This window comes from Puma concolor, chromosome B1 (assembly GCF_028749965.1).
Source record: "Puma concolor isolate L17-30 chromosome B1, mPumCon1.1.hap2, whole genome shotgun sequence".
Classification (NCBI taxonomy): Eukaryota; Metazoa; Chordata; class Mammalia; order Carnivora; family Felidae; genus Puma; species Puma concolor.
In genome coordinates, this window is record NC_141670.1 from 156420051 (window position 1) to 156445577 (window position 25527).

Here is a 25527-nt window from a genome sequence, read left to right on the forward strand (position 1 = left end):
GGTGCCTCTGAGACCTCTGGAGCCACTGAGAGGGTCCTGGGAGGTTGAGAGGCTGGTTACCATGGAAACACTTTAGTTTCTCTGGAATGGACAGAGCCATCCCCGCTTTTGAAGAAGGCTTAAGAACTGTTTTCCTACACACAGAAGGACAATAAAAAATTGGATAGGACTTGAATTTTTTCTGGGTCTATGCTAGAGGATGTGTGTATGGCATATTTCATGTAGTTGGGGGAAGATTTTCTTGGAAAAAAAAGGCCTTATGCAAAAATTAAAACAATATAATTTAAAAAAAAAAATTACAGATAAACCTCCTCCACAGACCCTAAGGCACACCAAATGAATTTAAAAAAACAAAACAACACTAACAATAATACATTCTCACACAGCCCTGCCTGTTGCCACCCTGTCCCTTGGCCTGCAGTGCGGAAGAGAAAGACAGCAAGGAAAGGGTTCTTCTAACAAGTGTCTGGGGGAAGGCCCACACTTTCCCTTCTGGCTCCAGCCTGCCTGTCACATCTTCTCACCACATGTTTGCCATTGGAAATCAGTTGCTCAAGCCAAACTCAGTTACTCACCACAAATCTCTTGCTCTCTGTTGTTCCTGGAAAGTTGCCCACCTCCTGCAATACTCCCTCCACCTCCTCTGTTTCCGACTTTTTCACCCATTCTTTAAAGATCCAGTCAAGTCTTGTCATTTCCTAGAAGACTTCCCCAACTACAATTGCTTTTGCTGACATTTCTGAACTCCTAAAGCTCTGATAGTCTGCAAATATCATTTGACCCTCAGCAAAGGTAATCACGTCTTTCTGACTTTTTTCCTTAACGCGTATCACTATCCTTCCCACCATGGTTAGCTTCCCTAAAGGGCAGGACTGGGTCAAAATTATCCTAGTCTGGACCTTAGTTCATTGCACAGAGTAGGTTCATCGCCAAACATAAATTAAAGGCAGAAGCATAAAAACACAAACAATAAATCAATAAAAACAAATATGATTCTGTACACTCACAATCTCCTTGGTAGAAATTTCTATATCTACTGGTAATTCTCAAGACCCAACATGTCATTTTTCTTTATGATTTACTTCTGATTCCATATGGCCTACAGAAGAGCCATAGTTTATAAGCTGTCTATTCACCTTCATGTGAACATTTTTACCTGGGGCCTCCTTTTACTTTTCTATAATAATCTGGAACTGTTAATCAAAGACCAAGATTCATGGTCAGAGTAATACAGATCCTGAAGAATTCAAAACTTAAATTATATATGGAGAGTATTTAGCAATATATATTTTTCTTCATGGTAATTCCCTTGGGTAAAATATAACACCTCTTGTAGCACTATAGAATCACACTGCTTTGAAAAATATATGCTATAGAGGTATTTATATTGAGAATATAACACTTTGTAGGTATGCTCTGTTTTCTGACCTCAGTCATTCTATTACGGTTTAACTGTGAACTATTAACACCTCAGCAGGTATGCAAGCAGCACATATCATTAGTTTTCTTCCTACCTTCACCTGAATGTGGCCAGTCTGGAGATTTGAAATTTCTGGGGACATTTCACAATCTGTGAAGTGTTTTTTGATCACACTGAACAAATCTTTTGCTCTCTTTGTCATGTTCAGCCAATGTTTGGAAGTATTCCACTAGTATTAAACAAAGTTCAGTGTTTTCTGCCAAAAATGATGTTTGAGTAATGATTCCGATAGAAACTTTTCTGGGTGGTTCTCATTTTTCAAAGAGAAAAAGGGATATTCCAAGTATTTATGGCTGGCCAAGAAAAATTTCAGGGCTTTTAGTATGGAAGCTTACATAAAGCTTACAGGTAGGTAACGTGACTATAAACAATCAATCAATGCAGGCCCATTTTCATTTTTATGAAAACTATACTTAGGGCTATATGCAATAAGAGCTATTTGGGTAGAGAAATTCAAATTGAAATAAAGCCAGGCTTGTACTTTTGTCTATTAGCTGGACTTTATTGTTGCTGATATGAGTTTTTTTAAAATAGCAAAAAGTGGCCAATTTTCACAGCTAAAACATAATTCCAAAAATACCTGTAATATTACAAGTGCCCAACAAATTACAGCATTTATTTTCCTCTAAATATCAGGACAAAAAATTCCAAAGTGTCGTTCTATTATTTAAAAGCCTCTTGCATTAGCCAGAGATAAGAAGAAAAAAGCCATCTCTATTGATCTCTGGATAAAAACAAATAGTATAGTATTGAGTGAGCAGTGTCGGCAAGAAAATAATGTATTGTATCGGAAAAGAGAAAGACATCAACTTTAGTGAGTAGATAAAAGTTGGTTAGGTTAGTTAATTTAAAAGAATGTGCATATCAATGTGGCCCTTGTGTAGAAGCAAGGAAAATAGGAAAAGAAACAATTGCATTACATTTTACATTCTGTAGAATGCAGAAGGAAGGGGGACTCAAGAGCACAGCTCTGGTATAAAGAAGAATTAAGGTTTCCATAACACTACACAGTGCAACCATGGCTTCTTGGTGAACAAACGCTTCTCCTCCCCACATCTTATGGGAATTATAATGAAAAAGATTACATGCAAATTAAGTGAATATTACTCCTGTGAAAGATGTGCCTGGTTAGTTTCCCTTAAAAGAAAGTCTGTTTAAGAGAAAATGACTTTGAGGCTTTCTTTTTTAATGTCACGGCATATATAGAAAATAATATTTATATGCACATTGGGGTAAATGGACAAGGTGGACAATTAGCGCAGACTCACGGCCTCCCCAGGCTCTGCACAACTTCTTTGTGGACTGAGATCAGCATCTCCTGGGCACCTGTAACCCCTTCCCTGCAGGCGGGTACAACCTGGCTCATCTTCAGACACTGGTTGTTACCCGTGGGAAAAGAATTTATGTTTAGAATAAAGGGGTTAAATTAGGCCTACATGCACTTGAGTTTCTGGACCACACACGTAGTATCTCTTATTGTTCAAGTTGCAAACAGTGTGAATAAATCTAATAGCTGCATATCTATGTTGCACGACCTGTTTAAATTACGGGCATTACTCATGTATGGAATGGAATTTGGGACTGAAGAATAAAAGCCACCTTTCTGTGTATTTTGGCTCATTATTATAGACAATGTAGCAGCTGATTTTTTGGATTGATTTTTCTACACTATGCTATCACTCAAACAGGTTTAGTTGGCCTAGAGCCCAAGAGGAAAAGGGTACCAAAAGTTACATATAATAGCTACATTCAGGTATTCATTTTCCTAACTTTCCAATATTAAAAAAAAATATGGTATCGATTATTTGAAAATCAGGATTTTTTTGGTTGTAATTTTAGGTAAAAAGTCAATATTTACACTTCGCAACTTTTCTTTGCAATTTAATAAAGCATAGGAAAGTACAACGTAATTCAAAGAATAAAATATGTTAAAACAGATCATCAACCATTAATCTTTTGCCAAATTTACTGATATGCAGGAAACACAAAATCTTTATTTTTAACAATAAATGTTTTGAGATACCTTGCCTCAGGCTGAACCCTCTGGCTGACAAGGTTTCAGAATGTTTATCAGAGAGTAGTTTCCTCTTTCTCCTAAGCCTATGTAGAAAGATCAGGCAGTTGGTAAGTAGCAAAATCACCTTACTAGAGATATTTAATTATAATCAAAACTGTTTAAGGGGCGCCTGGATGACTCAGTTGGTTAAGCTGCTGACTTTGGCTCAGGTCGTGATCTCAGGGTTCGTGGATTTGAGCCCCACACGAGGCTCTGTGTTGATAGCTGGGAGCTTGGAGCCTGCTTCAGATTGTGTTTCTCCCTCTCTCTCTCTCTCTCTGCCCCTCCCCACTCATACTCTCTCTCTCTCTCTCAAAAATAAATAAACATTAAAAAAAAATTTAAAAAACTATTTAAAAATATCACCAAATAAGTTGGTCAAATTAATGACCAACAACCTGTGTAGTCATTGTTTTTCAGAGTCACAATACACTGGTACCTCCCAGAGGGTGCTGTTAAAGTTTGTGCCTCTGATGTGAAAAGCATATTCCTAACTTAGACACAAGATTTAGGGCATCTGTAGGTTCGTGGTATAAAAGTGTACGATTCAAATATAGCACGGATTGAAATGACAAAGTGGCTTAGAGTTGAGCCATTTCCATCTTTGCATTGTTGTGTGATGATTTTTCCCATATGATATGTTTTCTTCTCCTTTTTCCTATATTTACATTTACCTTTTACCTCTTCAAATTCATCTTTTCTCTCTTTTTCTTTGTGTAAACTAGATAATACTCATGCATATGAAAGAAATCCTTCTGGAATGTTATAATTTATTTTCTTTGGGGAATGGGAGCTATTATGAAATCATTGAGGTTTAGCAAAGGCTGGAATGAAAAATTAAGTGTTTTCTGCATAAGCAACATGAAAAAGAAGGGTTTTTTTTCTGAGATTTTACCACTAATTCTTATATACAACTTGGTCTGGTAGTATCTCATCATCATTAATATTAATTTAGTTTTGTGAGCTACACAGGACATACTAAGAAAATAAATGAGCTCAGCTAACCCTGTACATGGTTATTTCAACTGTAAACCAACAAAACAAAAACAAAATGTGAGTATCTGTGGATTGCCTGATGTACAAATATAGACTGAAAATGGTATATTATAGGACAACTGGAAGATGTAGTGTATACTAATAGAACCTTCACAATAAGAAAAATATGTATAATGTTTAAAGTTTAAAAAGCAGTCTTAGGGCACCTGGATGGCTTGGTTAGCTAAGCATCAGACTCTTGATTTCAGCTCAGGTCATGATCTCACGGTTCATGGGATTGAGCCCCACATGGGGCTCTACACTAACAGTGCGGAGCCTGCTTGGGATTCTCTCTCTCCCTCTCTCTCTGCCCCTCCCCTGCTTGAGCTCACATGCTCTCTTTCTCTCTCTAAAAATAAATAAATAAAGTTAAAAAAAATCCATTTTGAAGATGTCTCCCTAGGGCTATCAAAACTCTTTGCTACAAAAGCAATGCAACTTCATGTAAACTCTCATGGTGCTGACAGAACCAGATATAGTGAACGACCAATATAATAGACAAAATCACAAAATAAACAGAACGGTGGCTCTCTTTTGCTGGAAAGGAAAGAGAAGAAAAGTAAAATAAGGGACAATAAGGGAAGGGATAACATGGTAGTTTTTAATACAATAAATTGGTTACAGAAAGATACTGAAAAGATGATGATAAATTGGTTTGTCTGAACTGTGGCCAATATTTTGATGCTGTGCAAGTTAATAACAATCTGCTTCTCTTGTCAGACACTTTTGATATTATTGATAATTAGAATTATACTAAAGTTTTATAGTATTTTCTGCATAAATGTATATACATTTATAGATGGTTAAACAGGTATCACAGAGAAGAAAGAACACTTGTCTAAACTTTTTAGAGTTTATTTGAATTTTTTCTAAAATACTTCTAGCAACAAAATTAATATGTGCTTTTTTTAAAAGGATGTTATAATAATTACTGGCTAGTATTGCAAAAAATATTCAATACAATAGACTTATGACCCTTGGGTTTTTCCAGTCCTATTTAAAAAGTAGCCTTGCCTTTATAAAATCACAGTGACTGACTCAACATAATTTGTATCATATAATTAAGAATTAAAAATATATATATATTTGCTGTATGATGCCTCTCATTTGCTTTTCCACATAAAAATTATTCAACAATTAGCTCTTCTGCCACTCCTATGCTGCAAAATCTAACAAAAGCAGTGTTCTATTGTTCGAATAAGATCTTTTGATATTTTTTCAGTAGTTTTCTGCATGAATTAAGTTCACTAAAAAACAAACTATAAAATTTACTGCAAAGTTTTTGTGTCGTTTGGAACAAAGAATGATTGAAGAACAACTGAGTTTCTGACTTTTGACAAAATTTTCTGCTGCCCCTAAAATGAGAGCATTTAAAAATATATTCCCTGAATGAGCAACATATTCTTTGCAGGTTTTTAAGAGATCTATGTCCATTCAGAAAACACCAAGGTGAAAGTGTGAAACGAGAAAAGTAATGGATTTGAGTCCAAAGACTACATGCGTTCAAGTTTAGCAAAGTGATTTAATTTTAAAACACAGGGATAAAATTACTTGTCGTGGGGAAATTTTTATTTGTTTTGGCACCATTCTACTCTTTGGGATGTAACTGATACCTCCGGGTCCTTTACTATTTATACTTTCAAATGCATACTCTAAATATAATTTATTAATGTAAAACAAGTTTTGTATCTTAATCACTTAATAGTCACATATATTCAAATACTACATGAGTATAAAATACTACATAAATGTGAATGCTTTGTTGAACCATAATAACATATATAGCCACCATTAATAAACACATTAAGCTTGGTAGCAGATTAGTACATTATATAAATTCACATTATGTATTCACATTGTGAAATACGTATGTCACAAATGCATCATTCTGTGTCTTGCATCATAGAATACGGACTTCTGACAATTCAAAATAGGTATATCAAAGCAGAGAACTCCTTTATATTCCACTCCTTTTCTGACATGATACTTTTAACACCCTGCCTCATCCATGACTTCACAAGTCTTTGAAGCTGTACATGCAGTACAAGCATGCATCACTCCCCTCCAAGGAATTATTCCCTGGGATGTCAGCCCCTGACATAACAGCTTATTAATTTTTTAAAGTTACAACCTGTAGTTTTCTCAGAAGATTTATCCACTTATGAAGCCAGTGGTTATGTATCATGTTACTTAAGAAACTAGTGTCCTTCTTGCATGAAAACATTTTTTTTTTCTGATAGTCAGTAGGGTCAATGCTCCCCAATTACAATTAATCCTATGTTAAAAGACATGGGATCTCCATAAAGCTACTCAATTGATGGCAGATTCAATTTATTCACTGATTAGCATCTAATTTATAGAGAACAGGGACCTAATAGAATTGGCTACATATTAGGTAAGGATTTATTTGAAAGAAAATAAGGGCAAAATTCAGGAAAGGGAGCTGTCCAAAAAGCTCAGGATATAGGGTCCAAGATGCAAGAATGAATATACTGAGAAAAGGAAACAAAGGAAAGATGGAGAAGAGTGTGTTAGACTGAAAAGGAAAATGACATTATGTGTAGTGAGCAAATGAAAAGTGAGTTAATGGTAAATCTAAAAAAAAAATGTGCCAATGTGTAGAGACACAATGTAGAAAAGAAATTAATGGTAGACTGTTTTACAGTCTTTTGAATACATAAGTGAGGGAAATAGTGGGTCCCAACTTGTCCTCAGACCCTCCTGCCCTGTATTCAACCAGTCTCCTCAGCAACTGACCTAACCAACCAAACTCAACCTCAAACCCATCAACTCATATCTGGTATACAGAAATAAATAATTGATAAAGAAAAAGAAATAATGTTAAAGGGAAGAGAACTTTAGGTATGAGCATCTGGAAATGAGTACGCTTAGGATCATGGGGGCATTGGTAAATGCCTCAGCTTTTTGGTTAGGACCTGAGGGAAGAAAAAGATCAGTGATAAAAAAAATGCTAGGGTAAAGGCATATAAAAAGACATGCTTATGTAAGCATAAGGCATGATCAGGGATGTAAAGTACAGTCTTTATATTGCATGTTGATACCCATGACATCATTCAACATGTAAGAAACCTAAGCAAACAAATATACATAATGACTTACCCCGTTTACTTCAGCCAGTTTCTGATATCAGCTACTCCAACAGTGGCACACTGGCTTTGAATAGACAAGCCATTAGGGCAAAAATAGACATTAGGCACGGGCCCAGCAGCATGGCTCCTAATTACCAAAACTGATCTAGCTACTGCTGCTGCCCAATGTCCAGAGACAGAAACAGAGCCCCTGATAAAGTACCATCTGAAGGGGCCAATACCCTCAGTCTGCCGAAGACTGAGGGGTGATCCAGGACACAGGACATTCAGTGCTAAACCTGGGACAATTCCAGACAAACCATCCATCAAGGAGACCAAAAAGCCAACTGGTGACAAGTTGACCACATTGTACCCACTTTGATCCTGGAAAGGACTATAATTTATCTTGACTGGAATTGCCACAAATTTTAGGTGCAAGTTTTCCTTTCCTACCCACAAAGCCTCAACAAAGTTGTAAAATGTTTACTCTAATAGGACACCAGTGAATATAATATCATCTCAAAGCAAGACAGCCACTCTGTAGCAAAGGACATGTGACAATGGGCACATCAACTCAGTTCCTAATCACATATTATAACTCCGGTGGTTGCCAGTATAATGGAGCATTGGTACAGCACTTTTTTAAAGATTATTTATTTATTTTGAGAGAAAGAGAACCAGTGGGGGAGGGGCAGAGAGAGATGGGGACAAAAGATCCAAAACAGGCTCCATGCTGACAGCAGAGAGCCTTATGCGGGGCTCAAACTCAGGAACCATAAGATCATGATGTGAGCTGAAGATGGACGCTTAACTGACTGAGCCACCCAGGCACCCCAGCATTTTGAATATACAGGTAAAGTGCTAGCTTGGAGATGTTATCTTGCAAGGATGAGACCAAACTTCAGGATGTGGTTTCTACCCTCATTCAAGAACCATTAAATGATACAATGAACATAACTGATAGAAAATATAGATCTGGAAGCAAAGAGTGAAGCTAGAATTGACCTTCCTCATCATCTATCCCAGTGACCCATTATACAACCTTAGATCCTAGTTTTTAGTTCCCACAGCAGGAATGCTTCCAAGAGGCAATCTATCCATAGTCTCAATAAAATTTAAGCTATAGATGCCATTCAATGCCTCTTGGCCCCTGATACCAAAGAAAAGAAGCGCCAATCTGGCAGGATTTATTGATCTGGATCATCAAAAGGAAGTATGTTCATAAGAAAGCCAATGAAGCACCAAGTGATCAGGTAGGGTGTCTATTAATATTTCTCTCTCCAATTTTGATAGTACATGGACAAGTGCAACAGACACTTAAAAATATCCAGAATGTGTTTCTCCTATGCACATGTCTTACCTTCCCCCATTTAATCACCTGATGAACTAATACTCTTTTTTATATCTCAGTTTTCCTTGACACTCTGAGCAGAGTAAAAGTCTTTATTATTATTATATTATTATTATTATTATTAATTATTTTTTTGCAAAGCCCTGGCATCTTTAACACTGCCATTATTTACATGTACATTGGTTTTCTCATTTGGGTGTAAGCAATTTAAATCCCAAAACTATGCATTATTCACTTTTAAATCTCCAGCATTTAGAATAGTTCCTGATAAATAGTGTTTAACAAACACTTGTTTAAGGAAAGAAAATAAGAAGGAAGGATTGCTACCTTTTCTCTGAAAGCTTCCATACACCATCCCCATTCTATATCAGGCTTGCCTAGCTCTATTGTTTTGTTTGTAGATTTATCTTCTGCTGGGCTGTAAGCAACTGTCATGTGAGGGATTTTTTCACCCTTTATGTCCTATGTCTAGGAGAGTGCCTCACTGAAAATAGATGCCCAATACATACTGAATGGAGTAACACAAATATCAAAATTCCTACTGTTACTGCCTTAAAGCAAAACTAAAAACAACAACAAACAACTAATGGTAATATCAAAAAGAAGTATTTGTAAGAGGACTCATTTCCAACTTGTTGTTCTAAAAGTATTTGTTGAGATAGTTATTCTGAAAGGGCCCTGGATGCCTGGGTGGCTCAATCGGTTAAGCCTCTGATTCCTGATTTCAGCTGGGGTCATGATTTCATGGTTTGTAGGATCAAGACCCTGCATCAGGCTCTTCACTGACAGCACAGAGCCTGCTTAGGATTCTGTCTCTCCCTCTTTCTCTGCCCTTCCCCTATTCATTTGAGTGCTCGTGTTCTCTCTCTCTCTCTCTCTCTCTCTCTCTCTCTCTCTCTCAAAATAAAAAGATAAACTTAAAAAAAATAGGACCTGAAAAATCTTAGAACTGCTAAGTAAATGTTGTATGTTTTAAGCCATTTACAGTTTGGTTTGGAATCAGTTTTGCCACTATTCATGTGAAGTTTGGAAATCATTATATTCTAAGCTTCCATTTCCCCATCTTTAAAACAAAGGTAAATTCTACCTCACAGGACTTTTGCAAGATTCAAATGAAAAGATGAATTTAAAAGCAGGTGTCAGAGAGGAAGATTTTCCTCTGCCCTATAGTCCTGCTAGATGGATTAAGAATCAAATTGATAAGAGACAGATTAACAGGAGAAAATCAAATGTAATAGGTATATATACAAGGAATTCACACAGATATGAAATTCCCAAGACAATGAGGCAACATAAAGCTTATATGAGCTAAGGAGAGGGACAGTGTATGAGGATACATAGGGGAGAAAGCTCATTAGCAACAAGGTGATAAGAGATGTTTGGAAAAACAAGGTTGCCCTTATGCAGAAAAGTTTCCTAGGCAAAGGGGAGTCTGTTCATAGCTCTCTTCCTGGTCCAGGTTCTCCTTTCCAAGGTAAATTTAGGAAGTTGTGGGGGGAAGCAGAGAGCTTTTCCCGTATCTGCTGTGTTTTAATTAGTTTTAACTCAAAATAATGTTTATGCCAAAGTTCTATATTTTGGGGCATCTCGTCCAGCACTTCTTCACAGGCTAATACATAGTAGGCATTCTGTAGATAATACAGCTATTATTTTAATTGTTTTTAATATTATCATCATTATTATTATAAATATAAGTCTTCCTGGAGTTCACACTCCAGCATAGTTAATATTGTACCTGTAGGTAAGTTTCTCCTTAAACTCCAGCAAATGGAAGGTCAAATGTGACATAATCATGTGTGAATTTTAAACAAGCAACTGTTAGTCTTTTGTCTCTTGTCAAATAGTAACATTTTCTTCCTATTCTTCCGGTACTGCCAGTGGAAACTTTTTTTTCTGTCCCTGAAATCTAAGCCCTTCAGCAAGCCTTAAAATTTCTATTACGTCAAAGGATTTACCCATCTAGAAAGTACTCCTTCTCTATTGGTCTAGGAAGAGACCAAGATTCTTCTTTTAGCATCTAAAAGAATACTAACGTATTATCATTTATAAAATATTATCATATTTTATTTTCTGGTTCTTCTGGCACAGAAGAAATATTCATTGTCTATATGCTTACTTGTTTTCATTTGAAACAAACAAGAAACCAAAATTCATAAAACTTCTATGGAAATAAAGGCCTCCCAAATGAGAACTAGAAAGGCTATTTATTCAGAGCTTAGTACAAAGCAAGGGTGTCAGCCACCATCACTCGCATCTGGCAGAGACTCCAAAGCAGGCAAGAGAATAAAGAGCTTCATAGTGGGAAGAAAAAGGAAGGCTCTGATTAGAGGTTGTTGGCAGGAATAAGTTGGAGGTGGGCTAACTAGAAGTGGAGCATAGTTGGGTTTCCTAGTTGGTCTAAGTTGGAAGTTGGGGCAAAATCAGCAAAACTGTCACTTATCAATCAGTCATGATCATCTGAGGCTGACTGATAAAGAGATCGTGGGTTGGCTTTCTGGACTGGCTGCTACAAAGTTTGTAGATTAGAATTTTATTTTGATATACAGTCGGATCGATTTCCTTTTGCATTTTCAGTCTCTCCCTTTCTGACATAAATAAAGGACCCCTCATGCATTACATTTTTGAAAACATTTGTATACAGACTTCTATACAAAATATACAAACGTGTGTATTGAGTTAAGTTTTCTTGTAAGTTTTTTGGGGGAGGAATCTCAATTTTGTTACTTTCAGTTGGAGATATTTTAAGGGCATTTTTAAAAGCCCAGATGGAAATTCTTTATAGACCACCATGGCTAACAAAAGTATGATAGCCTACCATCAGTGTTTCTCATTCATTGATTATAGCCCTGAGAGAAGAGCAGTCTCCCTGTGAAATTGCTTTTTTACCGAAAATAATTAAATCTGATAAATAGAATAATTTATTAACTCTACAAGGTCTTCAAAGGCAATTTTGTTAGAGGAATAAATTATTGCTATCTTTAAGAAGAGGTCACAACCAATCATAAAGTATGTACAAATATAATTTCACAAAAAAGGAGTGATTATGCAATCTCACACACGAATTACTCTGGGTAAACAGAGTTTTAGAATGAGGGAGCATATTACCCTTAAGAACTTGGGCAGGGGGGAAAAGCAACTTCTGAATAAGAAAATTATAAAATAAAAGTTTTACAGCATTAAATTCCTTCATTTAAAGATGACTTTCCTTTAAAAATAACCAAATGCTTTACATAAATTAAAGAAAATTATATCCTTCATTCAGTCATTCACTTTTTTTTTAAACAAACACTATTAAATACATGGAAATCTAGGGGCGCCTGGGTGGCTCAGTCGGTTGAGCGTCCGACTTCAGCTCAGGTCACGATCTCAAGGTCCGTGAGTTCGAGCCCCGCATCAAGCTCTGGGCTGATGGCTCAGAGCCTGGAGCCTGCTTCCAATTCTGTGTCTCCCTCTCTCTCTGCCCCTCCCCCGTTCATGCTCTGTCTCTCTCTGTCTCAAAAATAAATAAATGTTAAAAAAAAAATTAAAAAAAATACATGGAAATCTACACCGAGGATATGAGTTTAAATATGGCATTCTGGCAACTTCTTCCTGCATTGTGTTTTTATTTTATTTTATTTTATTTATTTATTTATTTATTTATTTATTTATTTATTTATTTTTTTGAGACAGAGAGAGACACAGCATGAGCGGGGGAGGGTTAGAAATAGAGGGAGACACAGAATCCAAAGCATACTCCAGGCTCTGAGCTGTCAGCACAGAGCCCGACACGGGGCTCGAACTCACAGACGGTGAGATCGTGACCTGAGCTGCTCGGAAGCTCAAACGACTGAGCCACCCAGTCGCCCCCGCACTGTGCTTTTAAAAGTTGAACCAATATTTAAAAATCAGTACATTTCATATACAAATCTAGATCTCTGTCTTCCTGACTTGAGAAACTGGGACTTGCATTTACGCAGGCCAGACAATCAGCTAGAACAGAGAAAGGGCTGCCTCCTTTAGACAGGGTATGTAATCTTCATACAGTTTTGACCATTCCCCAAAGAACCCCTACCTCTCTCAATTATCTTTTATCAGAGCCCTGCTGTCATTTTTATCTGTACAGATGTATGTCTTTATATCAGTGCCTCTATAAAAATTGAAAAGCAAAAGCCAGACCAATAAAGTATCACATTTTAAGACAAAGGGAAAACATATTTACTTGTAGAAACAAGGTTATTTTCACAATTAAATATGCAAACAATCTCTGTAACAAAAAAGACACAACCCTGTCTGCTTCAATGGTTTATATTATCATCCTGGCCCCTGCAAACTTTTGCACTAGAAGCTCCAGGTATACAAAGCCAGGTGCTATGTTAGTTCCTAGGAATACAATTGTTAGCAATATCAAAGGGGCCTTGACCTCATAGAGCTTATAATCTAGTAGGGAGAAAACCATCAGGAATTTTAGTAAAGTTAAACAGGCAATTACAATAGACCTCCTTTCTTAACCATTAGAAACATTGGAAACTTCAAGGAGCTCCCCTTTTGTAAATCACTAGGAAAGCACAAAGACCCAGGAAAACAGATATTTGGCTTCACCCTCATTTTGGACTCTGAGATCTGAGTCCTTACGGATCTGAGGCCGTGTTACCCCATGTGTCTATTTGTGCCAGTAAATACCAGTTTCCATACTGTTGTCTACAGACTCTTACCTACCACATTGTTTGTCTTTGTCCTTTGCCCATTTCAACCATCTAGTATGCGATCTGCAAATTCCCCTATAGGTGCCATGTTTTCTCTGAATGTTCTCATAACTGGCTGTCCATTCATTAAAACCTGGCTCCCTCTTGTGGAAGTCCTTCCACTGAATTATTCTTAAGAGAAAGTTTTGTTTTTTTGTTTTTTTTTTTAATTTCTCAGTCCATAAACCTCACCACCAAGAGGTGACATAGATATCCTCCTTCCTCCTTTATGCCACAGTCAGATATTTAATCCCTCACCTTCTTCTGAAGGAATTAATGCTATCTAAAGCAGGTGTCATCTTCCTGTGCCATCTTCTTGTATTTTGATACCATCTAAGGAGCTGCCTTTATTATTTATTGACTTTACCCTGACACATGGCATCATCATCATTGTCACCAGCATGAGTCGGTAAATGGGAATTGGTCACGTGAAGAAACAAGTGCCTCAGAAAGTAAAAGATGGATTTCAAAGCCCAGAAAAGAGAAGACTGCAACCGGAAGAAGGAAAAACATCTCCTTATTAAAAGAGGAAAAGAAAGAAAACAGGAATATAGAACCAGGTAAATAGTCTGTCTAGTTTATTTTGTATTACATTTTGTTATTTTTACATAATCCATTAATTCTGTACATATTTGAGGCAACTGAGACGAGAGTGTAATTGCATCTATCTCCCACTAACAGGTTAGCAAGGCAGTGAGTCTCCAGGGAAAGATGACATAATTGTGTGTTTATGCAGATAGAGCTTTAGAAGGTGTAACAGAGCTCTTTCAGTCCCAGAGTGCACAGCCACAGCAGAATAATATGCATGCAATACAAAATGGGGCAAAAAATAAAAACCATTTCATGGAATTTCCAGGCAGATTGGGGCTTAATTAGACTCAAAAATTTCCCCAAACACGACACTGTGGGAGCAACAACAAAATTATTTCTCTTGGTCTCAGCGTGGCTATTGAAGAAGAGAGATTTGCTGAACTCAATGGACCAGATGAGAACAGGAATAATGTAGTAAGAATTAGTATAGAATGACCTCTGAGAACTCAGCAAGACAATCAGGGACTCCATAGAAGTCAGTGGGAACAGAGCAGTTAGAACTAGTTGTCCATCATACCCTCAATGTTTTGGGACTACGTCAGACCCATGGAAACTTTCTAGTACCTAGAAAAGGAAAGGGGAGAATGTGAAATAATTTGGATTACAAATTTTGACACTCTAATGAAATAGGGCTCAAAATACAAAATATAGTCTTAGAAACATAAATGTCTATTTATTATACATCTGAATGAAGTTCCCACCTGTGACGAGCAAATAAAAATAACTAAAGGTTCTTACAAGATGAGTTTTAAACTCATGTCAGAGGAATAAGCTCTTATTATAATAGGACATTTTGTGAAGTAGTGCATTGAAAATATCAATGATCTATTTTGGGGCAAAAAAGAGAAAGCCCAGATAGAAAAAAAATACATCCTTATTTTCATTAGTTGGTTGAAAGGCTGAAATCAACCAAAATATTACCTTGGACTTGTATGAATGAATATGTAACATTTTGGTGATTTTGTTGTTTTGTTTCCCCACATATAAAAAAATCTATAAAGACAGATTTTATTGTAAAGAATTTTTCAAATATTTATATATTTTCAACTGGGAAAAACAGAGATATATATTTATATGGGCTCAAAACTCTAACAGATAAAATGCAAGAGTAGGAGTTCACACTGTGCCCAGTCTGTATCCTACACTCAGCAACAAGACATCATTAACTGAATGAGATTCCTCAGATTAAAATTATTTCATTCTTGTTTTCTCAATATCTTCTATTGGGTAGTAAAGTGATAAAATAATAATTTAAATACTTTTTTAGGCATATTTATAATGGAATTTGAAGTGATGGACATAAATCCTTACTTGGCACGTAGAATGCAATAGCCAAAATTTATTTGCTGCTTTTCTTCAAAGAGAAAAAAATGATGTTCTAGTAAAGGGTAAACATGAGAATAAGGTAAAAGGATTCATTGTTTACCTGACAGGTTGCCCACAAATTCAGATTATTTAGGAAATATCTTTCAAGGCTAAGCATTTACATTCAACAACTGTAAGCTAATTGTGAATTGTTATAATGTGCTTGACAATATCCATATAATAGAAATTAAGTTTAAAAATCTGAAAAAGAGAATCGATCATTGGTAACATTATAAGTAGTTTTTTTTTTTTTACCTTTCATTGCATATAACAAAAACTGTAGTATCAGTGGTTAAAAGAACTGTATGAGTTATCTTTCTTCACCAAACGTGTCTAGTCTAGTGAAAAAAGAGTGAGTCAGTGAACCTTTCACTGACATAAGACACAATTAACTAAGTTTCCTAGTAATGGGATTCATTTATTGAAAATTTTAACATTGGATGGCACCCTCTCTTTATAAACATCATCCCACAACTTTTCTAGAAGAATTCCTCTGCCATGGCTAATTAAGCTGGAGAATTTTGGTTCACATTTATATCTATATGTTTATATATCTAAAATTTTTTTTTCATGAAAGGAAATTGCCCAGACAAGGAATGTTTCTTCATTCAAACTAGATTTTTAATAAATATTTATTTTAGACATTTAGGAAAAGAGAAATGAAAGAATCTCACATGGTATGTAATACAAAGTATCATTTCCTATGATAAAATACTGATATTTTATAGAGTTGGATGTGAAATTTTCATGAAATTTTAGAAAGGGGGCAATGGGACACCAAACAGTCCACTAGATGTCCCTGGTTTATTATCCATGTCATTAGAAATACTTCTGCAAAAACTTTGAGAAACATAACAATGACTACAATTCTTTGGTTACCATTTTCACATCCTTTCCGTAATTCAATAATTTTGCCCAATTTTGCCCATTAGTAAACAGTACCTCCTTGAGCCCTTACTCCTCATTACTATCCCCTCACTCTGAAATTAGGGGCCCATGTCTTGGTCCCAGATCCAAGTGAAAAGTGCCAGGCACTGGCAGCTGGGTTACCTGCTAATTCATAAAGTCCTTAGTGGGCCCTTAGCAAAAACCAGCAGAAAATATCTATGTCTCTTTTTCCCTTTTCTTCCAGTAACCTGGATTTCAAAAATGTCAATTGGCAGTGTTAACAATAACGTCTATCAGCAGTGAAACAATAATAGCTTGGGGGTCAGTTGTAATATACAAATCACTGATAAAATGGAGAAAATATAAACATGATCATAATGATAAAGGACATAGAGAAATAAAAGGACAGGACTCTGAGAATGGCTTTTAACTTTCCAGTGAAGGGATAAGGATATTATTTCTTCTGCAAGAAGCTTGGAAACAAATAATTTGGAATGTGCCTTTATCTTGCTTCTCAGACTTGTGCTTCCATAAAAGGATAATATTTGGATTATTAGGCTAGCTTTTGTAAAATCCAAAGATTTTACTAAGAACTTTTACAGACTTAACAATTCCCTTGGCATGGGAAACCAGCAAGGGCTGTCAAGTACAGAGGTAGCTGTCTCCTTCTATGGCTATGGCAGAACCTGGTATTTCAAACTGCTTTGCATTCGTCCCCATAGCATTTTGTAAAACCTGTTTATGAAAGAGAGCGGTACAGGATTTCCTGCAGATTTCAGTCTCATTGATTTATTAACTGATTTCTATACAATGGTTAATACATTCACCACTAGTAAGGACACAGAGAAGAATTACCATCCTATAAATTGTCAGTAAAGTCATTTTCATTATGAAAGTAATCATCTTTGGGGCGCCTGGGTGGCGCAGTCGGTTAAGCTCCGACTTCAGCCAGGTCACGATCTCGCGGTCCGTGAGTTCGAGCCCCGCATCAGGCTCTGGGCTGATGGCTCAGAGCCTGGAGCCTGTTTCCGATTCTGTGTCTCCCCTCCCCCGTTCATGCTCTGTCTCTCTCTGTCGCAAAAATAAATAAACGTTGAAAAAAAAAATTAAAAAAAAAAGAAAGTAATCATCTTTTATTAAAGTCTACACAGACTAGTTCTCTCTTAGTTGTAGATAGTGAACGCACAGTTTAAAGCAGTGTCTGGAATACTCTCCTAGGGTGTAGACTATTGAAATCAGGGAAAGGATCAAAGCAAGTTCAATATTATAAGGTTGATTTTTTAAATAGGTTTCATTGATGCACAGCTGAAGGAAGATTATCAGATCTTGCAAACAATATGATCAAAATATTCATTATAAGTTGCTTCTAATAAATTGCACATTTAAAAAATGCATTAGGCCTAAAGAGGGAACATATCAAACTGTGATTTTAACTTAACTGTCTTGGCTGACACTACAAATATGATAATATATTACTAAAGGAAAATACTACCTAAAATCAATTTTAAATCACTTTATTGATATTGTGTACTTCACTCCTAACCACGGGAAAAATAATGCTGCTAGAAAATGTTCATATAATAATGTTGTTCTAACTTTCTGCCATTTAAGCAAATAACAGTGGCCTCAGTTTTTTACAGTTAAAATTGTATTTTTGTGTGAAAAAAATATATTCTTTAAAAATACTTTCATTATATAGAATTTTCCAATGGTCTACATTTGAAACCTCTTATGCTGAAAAATTTTTCCCCAGATTAATATGTCTGGAAATTAGACATCCACAACAGAGACATTTATCTTTCTGTTTCTTGATTTACCTTTAACGTATTATTAACATTATCTTATTTTTTCCTTCTGTTATATAAAGGAAGGAGATATGTAAAATATATTTGCATTTCCCAATTCAGCATTCTAAAACAGTTGCCTGCCAAATTCTAAAAAGGTAATAATGTTCAATTCCTAAATCACCATGAACCATTATGATCTACAACTCTGTCCATTTTCTTAATGTGGCCACTATGACATCATGATCCTTTTAAAGGCAACACTGTGGTTCACATCATCATGGTTTGCCTTGAACCATACAGAGTTCTTTTCTTACTAATGTGACATTTTAATAGTTTTAATTTTTGTGATTTATTTTATCATGAGTTCTTTGTTCTATATTTTAGGTATTTAGATACTTGAAAAAAACATTCCTTCTGTAAGAACATAAGAACTATATATTTTTTTCCAAATGGCATTACAGTTTATGGGTATCTATTTTCCTTTTCCTTCCTTCTCTATTTCTACTCTCTCTTTTTCTTTCTTTCTTTCTTTCTTTCTTTCTTTCTTTCTTTCTTTCTTTCCCTCCTTCCTTCCTTCTCTCTCTCTCTTTCTCTTTATCTCTCTCTCCCTCTGCCTTCCTGTCTGCCTTCTTTCCTGACAAAAATCTTCAGAGAAGCCACAAATAATTGCATCACATATTATTTCACTGTATTAATGACATTGTGTGAAAATACTATTTATATTTTCTATAAAGTTCTTTAAGTAAATGGCTCTTTATGTGTAAGTACAATATGCATGAATACTAATAGTTATACTTAATTTTACCCACTCTATTAGTCAGAGATTCACCAGAGAAATAGAACCAATAACATATATACCTTTTTATCTCTATCTATCCATCCATCTATCTTAAGAGATTTATTATAACAAATTGGTTCCCACAATTGTGGAGCTAAGTCCCACAATCTGTTATTGGCAAGCTGGAGATGCAGGGAAGCTGGTGGTATAGTTCTAGTCCAAGTCAGAAGGCCTGAGAACCAGGAGAACCAAAAGTGAAAATTCTAGTCCAGGACTGAAGAACTGAGATGCAAGAAAGTTGATGATAAAAGTCCCAGTCCAAGGACAGGAAAAGACTGATGTTCCAATCCAATGGTCAAGCAAAGAGCAAATTCTCATTTCCTCTGCTTTTTGTTATTGTTGTTGTTGTTCTATTCATGCCCTCAATGGGTTGGATGATGCCCACCCACATTGGGGAGGGCAACCTATTTTACTCAGTCTACTGATTTGAATGCTAATCTCATCCAGAAATAGCCTCACAGACACACCCAGAAATAATGTATAATCTGGACATCCTGTGTTCCAATCAGGTTGACACATAAAATTAACTATTGCATCCACATACTTTTGTTCTATTTGACTCTTTTTTCCCTTTGCCAGCATTGGTAAAATGTGTTTACTTTATAAACTATGTCAAAATGTACTCTTCTTAATTATTTTCTCCCCAAACTGTGACATGTATCTCAATGCCTTGCATTACACTTTTTATGTTTTAATATTAGAATTCATATATTAGGAATCCAAAGGTAATGCAAAGTATATTATTAAAAATATGATAAGTTATATACTTGGTATAGCAAATAAGTTTATTTTATATTATAAAACTTAGCTATAATCTTAAGAGATGAATTATATTCATTCGTAGATTCATTCATGTATCATATGTTCCCAAGTGTCCTAAGTCCCACATGATGAACCTGTAATGCCAATATTGAGCATGCATTTCCTAATAAAATTAGGGTTAACAAAGACATAAACATTAAAAAATAATAACCTGTGCTCACACTAATTAATATTGAAACTCTACTTCCTCCTAAGATAATTTCCTTTTTCAAAAGTAGGATATGTAATATATCAATTATTCATTGAATTTTCACCACAAATCACATGCTCCTTGGCTTACTAAAATTGGATAAAAGTGGACTTTGGTCTATTTCTCCATTTTAAGATTTTTTGCTGTTTGAGGATAAACCACTACACTGACTTTTTTTGGCATGGGATATAAAAAAAGTTACTCTGGTAAGACAACAGTTATCTATTAGAATTAACTTCTAATAATCTATTTCTTTAGAAATACTTAATGTAAATGATATTTGCAACCACTGTGACTTTACTTTTAATATAGTAAAATTATTTGATTGTTCTATGACATTAAAGTGCTCAATTCTCTATAGGGCTTAATTAACTATATATCATACACATACATGGATATGCATCTCACAAAAACATGTCATTTCATAGAAAATATAACCAAAATACATTAAACTAGAACTAAGATGTTATTTCTTTCCTACTAATTACAAATTGCTAAAGGCTTTGCCATGTTTGTGCAGCAAAGATTTTTATAAATTAAAAGAAAACTTAGACAAGATATATATCTGTTGCCTTCATTTTACTGGATAAAAAATGACAGAATAGTTAATGCTTGGGCTTTGCTTCCAGTAGGAAGATATAAACAAAATAATAATGATTCAGTAGTATGAGTGATTCATATTCAGCCTAAAATACAAGTAGCAAGTTAATGCTTCATATTCAAGGGTATTTCAGGTGTTTTGCCCTTGGTTCCAAAAAGAAGACTTTTACTATAACCAGAAAGAAGAGATGGGCATAGAAAAACAAAGATAACTAAGAATATAGGATCAAAAATCTAAACTATTTAATTCTGTCACAGAGTAAGAACTTCATGTCCCTTTCAAAGTTCTTCTACCTGGACTAAGAATCAAACTGGCTTGAGATTAAGAGAAGGAAATAAAATTTAATGGTGTACATATGGGGTATCCATACAGACATGAAAACTACAAAGACGGGCAAAATGAGGTATATACGCCATCCCAAACTAAGGGAGGGTGGTTTGGGACTTAGAAGGGAAAGAATACAATACTCAGGAAGATAAAACAATTAAGTGTTTATCAAGTAAATGTTTGCTGGGCCACTCAGAAACAATGAGATGTAGAGGACTTTGATCAAATAGGCCTTGTTGGTTCCTCCCTGTGTACCATGTCTGTTTTATAGGATAATGTAGTTATCTATGATGGAAGCTCTCTTCCTAGAGCAGTTCCTCTATCTAAATCCTTTTTTAGGGAGTTGAGGGGGAGTAAAAGAGCTTTTTCTGAATATGCTGTATTTTTATGCTTTTTAACTCAAAATCGTCACTATGCCTAAGTGGCCTATCTTTGGGTAGCCTGTCCTTAGTCCTTAGAATGGCAGCGACACTCCCACAGATTAACATATTTGGCAAAATTGACACTCCCCAAACTGAATGAGGCACGCAGCTTTACATGGCATATTGGACAGGGTAGACACAAGAAGCCCTACTAGAAAGAACCATGTGGAAGTGCATCAAGAGTTAGATAATTGCCTACAGGAAGCAACTGACCACATCAATTTAGAATGACTGGTCATAACTGAAAGGTATTCAGCAAAAACATGGAAAGTCTTGACCAAGCCAGAATAACATTTATTTTCCTTCATTTATGAAAAATTGTAAGTTGATTGGGGTGATTGGGTGGCTCAGTCCGTTAAGCATCTGACTTGATTTTGGCTCAAGTCGTGATCTCACAGTTTCATGGGTTTGAGCCCCACGTCAGGCTGTTTGCTAACAGACTGGCGTCTGCTTGAGATTCTCTCTCTCTCTCCTTCTTTCTCTGCCTCTCCCCCACTTGCACTCTCTCTCTCTCAAAATAAATAGATTTTAAATGACTGAATATTTTGCTTAGCATAATACTCTAGTTCAATCCACATCATTGCAAGTGGCAAGACTTCATTCTTTTTTTATGGCTGAGTATACACACACACACACACACACACACACACACACACACACACACCATCTTCTTTATCCATTCATCAGTCAATGGACACTTGGCCTGTTTCCCTAATTTGGCTATTGTAGATAATGTTTCTATGAGCATTACAAATATTCAGTATAGAGATTTTTGATTTACCACAGGGTTACATTCTATAAATCCCAAATTCAAATCATAATTTGAAACTATATTAAGTTGAAAATGCTTTTAATACAACTAAACTACCAAATGTGATAGCTCAGCTTAGCCTAACTTAAATGTGCTCAGGGGGGTGCCTGGGTGGCTCAGTTGGTTAAGTGTCTACTCTTGATTTTGGCCTAGGTCATGATCTCATGGTTCGTGGGATCGAGCTCCATGCTGTCAGCATATAGAGCCTGGTTGGGAATCTCTCTCTCCCTTTCTCTCTCTGCCCCTCCCCTCCTCATGCTCTCTCTGTCTCTCAAATAAACAAACTTTAAAAAATGCTCAAAACACTTACATTATTAGTGAATAGTTGGGCAAAATCATCTAATACAAAGCCTATTTATCATATGTTGAATATCTCATGAACATATTAAATACTGTACTGAAAGTGATAAACAGAATTGTTGTATGGACAAATAATGAAGCTAACATCAATCTTGTCAGTTCAGATGAGAGAATGAATACTATACGTTATATTGCCCCTGGGCATGGCTGGACCAACCAAGGAACCTGCAGGAATGCAACCCTTCACTAGCTTGCAAGTACTTAATCAGCACTACCCTAAAGTGCATATAATCACCACATGTACCTCTTGAAATATCTAACATAAAGAATAATGGAAAGTCAATGGACTTTCAGATTCCAAGTCTCTTAAGATGGGAAAGAATTCCAGGGAACCAGACAAAACAGCACCAGCACCTGCTGGCATGACCTCCTGGGCCTCCAATCAACAGTGCTCACCTTCTCAGGAGACCTCTGCTAACATGACCTCCTGGGCCTCCATTCAATAGCATCACCTTCTCGGGACATACCTGCCCCCAATTCTGTCCACAGAAATATTCACTTGCAAGCCATCAGGGAATTTAGGACTTTAGAGCATTCGTTCCCCATCCCCATGGGTGGTGCTACACACCAAAACATAGCTTGTCTTTCCTCATTGCAAAATTTTGTTGCCACTTTTTACTGGCTTGCGATGCATCAGGGGGACAAACTCTCATTTAGTTCAGTTACAAGAATGGTTGTTAAGTATATTGGTTGTTCACCCCCACGATCATGTGGCTGGCTGGGAGTTGCAGCTTGCTGCCCCTGCACAGCATCATAAGAGAGTATTGTACCACATATTGCTAGTCCAGGAAAAGACCAAAATTTCAAATTCATAGCATAGTGCCTATTTAATGTGGATTGCTTTCATACCATTATAAAACCAAAAAATCATAAGCGGAAACATCGTAAGCTGTGAACCCTCTGTGTGGACAATGAGGTGAAATTTATTATGAGTTTTTAAGTCAAGTGAAAAAGGAAGTAAGTGGCATCACTTACAAAATCCTGTCACCACAAGATTCATGTCTGTTTGGCTCCCTTACAGTACCTGTTTAAAGAATATGATTGATTTTCTTTAAAAAAAAAAAAAAAACAACACTGTGCAAATAATAAGTAAAAGAGGAAATGTGTACAGATACTGATAACAAAAATGTGTAATTATACTCAAGCCTAATTATTTCTGTCTCTGCCTCCCCCAAAGTAATGGTATTCTTTTTCTTTCTTCCTACTTAGTCTCTCCAAATTGATCCTACTAGTGACACCACATTACACAAAACTGTCTGTGAAAAGGAGAAAAAGTTTAAGAAATCTGCTTTCTATGGTTGTGAATTAGCTACTTTTAAGTAACTATTGGCAAAGTCACCAAATACAAACTGACCAAATAAATTGTGCTATGTGATATAAAGCAAGTGATTCACTTACAGTTCTCTGCCCATAATACATGATGGCTTAGTAATCAGTGTTCCTGATGCCTTCCTGAAAGGAAATAATATTGTATCAAGAAAAAGACCTGATGCCTATCTAGCATTTAATGAGGCTAATTAAATGCTCTTTTCTTCTCCCAAATAAGTTTTTTTTTCCCTTACTGAAGGAAAGAAAATCAAGCCTCGTGTTTATCTCTGATAATCAACTTCTTATAGAAATTCTCATTTGCAATAAGCCTCCACTCAGGCAAAGTGAAGTTAACATCATTTAATAACTTTTGCTCCCCTTTCCTGACAAAAAGACTAGGGGGCAGAATTTGCTACCCAAAATATGCCTTTTTGGGATAAGGATTTTTTAGGCTGATTATTTTTGAGAAGTAGCAAACATGGGAGAAGCTCTGAAAACAAGTAGAGGTTATCCTTTTATAAGAGATATTCACATGTATCAGGGAAATCGCCATTTGTAAGGGTGTCCTCTGCACCAAGATGAGAAAGATGACTCTAAATCGCTCAAAACTCTTTATCAATGGAGAAGGCGAAGACTTATATCTGCTAACAACCTTACCCTTATTTGCTGTGCCTTTCCCCAGTAACCCACGGTAATCAGCCTTTTCCTTCCCCCAAACATGTTTTGTCTTTAGCGGAAGACGTTATTTAAGGCAGTTGTTTAGGCCATTTCAGGAAACTACTGTTTTCCCGGTTATCTCCAATGTATATAAAAAGTATAGATGTTATTAATCTTCTGTTTGTTCTTCTCCTATTAATCTTTTGTTACAAAGTGATGTCTCAACCAAGAACCTAGAAGGATTGAGGGAAACTTATTTTTCTCCTGCACAGGATACACAAAAGCTGAGTTTGGACCTCCTGTAGTTTTATGAAAAGCATTCTCTTTCTGTACAATTAAAGAAGTCGTTGAAATGTAAAACTATCATGGAATTTTTATTATTCTACTATTGTGGCCATTATTAAACTTATTAAATAAAAAATATTTAGAAATAGGAAATAATTACTAAATTAGAAAACCGTGGGATCAGGTTTATAAAAAATCTAGGAAGAAATTTTAGAAAAGATTTGAGGATTTATGTTTGAATTTATTACAGATAAAGGTAGGGAAAATTAAAATAGAAAAATACATTATAAAGTCATGAAGCTTGACAGTGATATTTCACAGGCATTGCATATCTCCACAACAAAAGGGCCACCAAATTGATTTGAAGTACCTTGAAGACATAAATAGCACCTTCAGTGAGATGATCTGAATTGTGGAAGACCAGAGGTACAAAAAAGATGATCCGAAAAGAATAAACACTATGTAAATAAACAGACACATTATTTGGGGTTCTAGAGAAAAAATAAATTTAGAATGTTACATCAAAACTATCATCTATTA